Here is a 4,129-nt window from a genome sequence, read left to right as displayed (position 1 = left end):
TAATCTATCCTAGTAGGTTTAAAATAGTCCCTTAACTATACAGTTGACGGATATGGTCCTTTAACTATTCACCTTTTTGTCAAATTTGGTTTCCATCCACTTTTTATGAATACCGTAAACAAACGTCGTTCAGTACACACTCTCTCTCAATTTGGAGCTGTTTTTGTGCAGTTTGGTGACGTTTTTGGAGCTGTGTTTTGTGCAGTTTGGTGCTGATTTTTGGTGGTTGGTGCTGCTGTTTGTGCAGCAGTTTGGTGACGTTTTTGGAGCTGTATGTGCAGCAGTTTGGTGACCTTTTTGGAGCTGTATGTGCAGCAGTTTGGTGACGTTTTGGGAGCTGTTTTTTTTTTGGTGTTCTGGTGCTGCAATTCGATCAAAGTTTGATAGCTGCTATTTTTTGTTGTAGTTTAAGTTATTTTCTGCACAACAATTGTTGAAAACAGAGCACTATAGTTCAATTTAGTCGCTGATTTTTTAATTTTTCTGCAATTTTATGCAATTTCATTGATGTGATGACCGATTATTAACATGAAAATAGAATCGTATTTTTGCTCACAATATTTTCTCAATTGTGTTCGCTACTTTGCATTTTGCTTTAACTCGCATGAAATAACGACCAACGACTTAATTGCAATAAGACAATAAAGAAAAGAATTGAGAAAAAAAGTGAGGAAATAGTGAGATAATGGACAAAAGAAATGACGAAAAAGAAAGAAAATACAGATTGACTTAACAGATTAACGGTGTTAACTAACAGTTTTTTTAAAAAGTGGATGGAAACCAAACTTGACAAAAGGGTGGATAGTTAAAGGACCATATCCGTCAATTGTATAGTTAAAGGACCATTTTAGACCTACTAGGATAGTTTAGGGACCATTTATGTCATTTGCTCTAATTTCAACACATACAACAACAAGACAATAACAGAGACCCACCCCTGCACATCTCCTTCTTCTTCTACGTGAGTCTGCCAGTCCAGCAGCTCACGTGATCCAGAACAGTCCAGCAACGCGACTGGACAGAACGCGTGAACGATGCAAACGACCCCGTACGCGTCTTCTTCTCCCTCACGCGTCAACAAACATCAACTCCCACAGCTTCCTCTGCAACAGCCGCCCCTTGATCTTTTCATCCGGATTTTAAGGGGATTTCGTTTGAAATTTTGTACAACGAACAGTTCTTCCCATCCTTGGGAAGAAAAATTTGAATTTGGGGGAGTCGATTGGAATTCCTATTCTACCCTTACCCTTTCCGATTTCCACCCCCCAAGAATTGAATCCCAATTTTTTCCATCTATTTAAACCTCTTTATTTCACTGGAGAAAAACGGGGAGAAGACAAAAAAAATTAATTTGGATTTGAGGTCATATACGATAAATAAGTTGGCAAAAGAGCTTTAGAGTTTAGTTCTTAGACATAATCACTCATACACTTGAAAACTTTACATCTAGTTTTTTGAATTTAAGTTACGAGAGGATTGACGCTTGGATTTTCTTAGCTTGTTGTTCCTATTCGAAGTTCGTGGTAAAAGAATCGCTGCCCTCAAGCTTGTTGTCGTCCAGTTCTCTGCCCCATAAAAGGTAATACTCATCTTTGATTCACGCCTCTTTTGCGCCTAATGTAAGGACGATTTGCTTTTGATAGTTGTGTAATGTTAGATGTTGGTATCCTGGGAGTGTCGTGACTTACTGTTGGTTGCCAAACTTTGATATAAGCTTGTTTGTTGATTCAACTGTTCTTTTGGTTTGTTTGCTCGAAGCTTTACTAATTCCGTATATCATTGAGTCGGTTTCGTTCTATTTTCTTCTTGTTATTCTAACTGGTATAAATCATGTGAGTTGCTTTTAAGAGTAAATTCCATAATCCACCTGATGGTTGCTGCACCTCTAAACTTCTTATTTAATAATGTTGATTACGTATCCTTCGTTATCGGGTAATTCGAGTTAACTTGAATCAATAAATTAGTCATTTCCAAACCTCTGGAGCATTTTTTTTTTCTTTCTTGTGCTAAACTCACCTTTTTAAAATGATCTATTATTGCTAGTTAGTTTCTCAGTTGTATGTCTTTATCATCTTCATCCGTAAATCATCCTAAAATTAAATCTTGTCATCCGTACTCAAGTTGGTTTTGAATGTCTCTTTCTTCCGCTTCTCTCAATTGCTTGGGATTTATTATCTCATTCGTGTAACATGTCCTGTTTTAATCGAATTTATGTCTCCATTTAGTCTAAGTTTAGTCGAAGAATGCTTAAGTAAAGTGTAATGGATCATTTTTTTGTTTCTTATTAGTAATTTTCTTATCTTGTTGGCTTTGTTGTTCAAACTCATAAAGACTACGATGTCGGTAATTAGGAGGTCGTAGGATTCACTTCAACAATTATCAAAGTAGTTTATGTTTTGCTTCTGTTCTGTTTTGATAGCTACTGGTTTATCTCCTCCTTTCCTTATAATTGATCTACTGTTTATTTGTTTAAAGCTCATTAAAGTTATGACCATAAAGTGGAAAGTTGGCTAAATAAAAATGGTTTTACTAACATTCCACCTGATGCCTTCCAAGATTAGTGTAAGTTTAGGATTATCTAAGTATTGTGGCCATATTAATTCTATTTGCCTCTAGTTCGTCGTAGAATCTATTTTGATTTAGTCAAAGTCGTGTTGTACCATGGTTAGAATGTTAACATTATGTTGAGTTTTGACCATACTGTGAATAACCTCTTTGCTAGCTTTAAATGCTATGATATTCTTATTTTAGTTGAATCAATTTGGTATCTGCATTCCTCTTCTGCTAATTCTTGTCATTTTATTTTTTTTCATTTTTTATGTTTTTCTTGATTGAATCGTTGCGGTTGAGCTCACTGAACTCCCTCCCTCCCTCCTTGCATATCGAGTTGGGCCATGGAGACCCAATCTTATTTCTTGTTGAGTTGAACTCATCATTTCGGGAAATTGGAAGCTGAAACAGATCTTGGAAAGTTCGAAAAGGGATTGTATACAAGATGTATACAGCTATATACATCGATATATAAGTCAAAAATGCAGGAATACAAGGCTAAGGTGAAATATAGGTGTTCGGAAGCAAGAGATACACGAAAATGGCTGATATACATGCCGATATACACTGATATACATCAGCTGTATACCAAAAACGGGATTGAGTAAATCCCCAGAAATTACAGCGAATTTGGCCCAAAAAGGAGGCCCAAATTCCATTTCTAACTTGTTTAATTGTGTGATTATTTATTTATTTGTTTTCTTTTAAATTGTGACTTAATTTAATTAAATTCCCCAAAAGATAAACCATGTTCTTTATGTTAGTTTTCTTTAAAAATAATTCGTTTTTTTTTTAATTTTTATCAACTCTTATGCTTATTCAAATATTTTAGTCAAAACTTTCACTCATCTTTAATTAGATTAAAATAATGTCTTGGTTTGTCTACCGAGTTGGTTCGAATTATTGTTTTCTAAAAATGACGCAAATAAATCTTAATTAATCTAGTTTTGTTAAAATCCTAATTGACCAAGTTGTTTCAATTAAGATCCAATTTTCCAAAAAATTATAAAATTATTCTTTATTTAACTATTTTTATCAAAGTTAATCGAATATCGTAAAATTATTGTATATTTTATGTTAAATTATTGTCCTAAATATTTTTTAAAGATATGTTCTTTAAGGGTTTTCTTCATTTAAAGCATTTTTTTTAATTTTATTTTTTCTCTTTTTCTCATTGCAAAATTGTTCTAAGTTGAAGTTTTTATTTTTTTTATTTTTTTATTTTTTTTATTTTTTTTATTTTTAATAAACTTTAAAAATGTGTTAGTCAAAATCTTTTCAATTGATTAATAATAATAATAATAATAAAATATATATATATACTTACTTAATCATTTTCTCAAAAGATTTAGTCAATTAATTCAAAATAATTTTCATGCTTTAATATATTAAATTGGTTTAAGTTATTTTAAAATGAATTAAATAAATTCTAATTAATCTAGTTCTATTAATATTCTAATCACTTGATTTTCGAGTCAAATGTTCCATTTTGGATCCCTTCCTTTAAAAAATAAAGATGAAATAAAATGCGTTATTTATTTAATTATTTTCTTAATCAAATATGTTATAAGTTATTGTT

The sequence above is a fragment of the Solanum stenotomum genome, chromosome 7, assembly GCF_019186545.1.
Source record: "Solanum stenotomum isolate F172 chromosome 7, ASM1918654v1, whole genome shotgun sequence".
Lineage (NCBI taxonomy): Eukaryota > Viridiplantae > Streptophyta > Magnoliopsida > Solanales > Solanaceae > Solanum > Solanum stenotomum.
The sequence above is the reverse complement of the archived record's forward strand: the minus strand, read 5'-3'. Positions refer to the sequence as shown.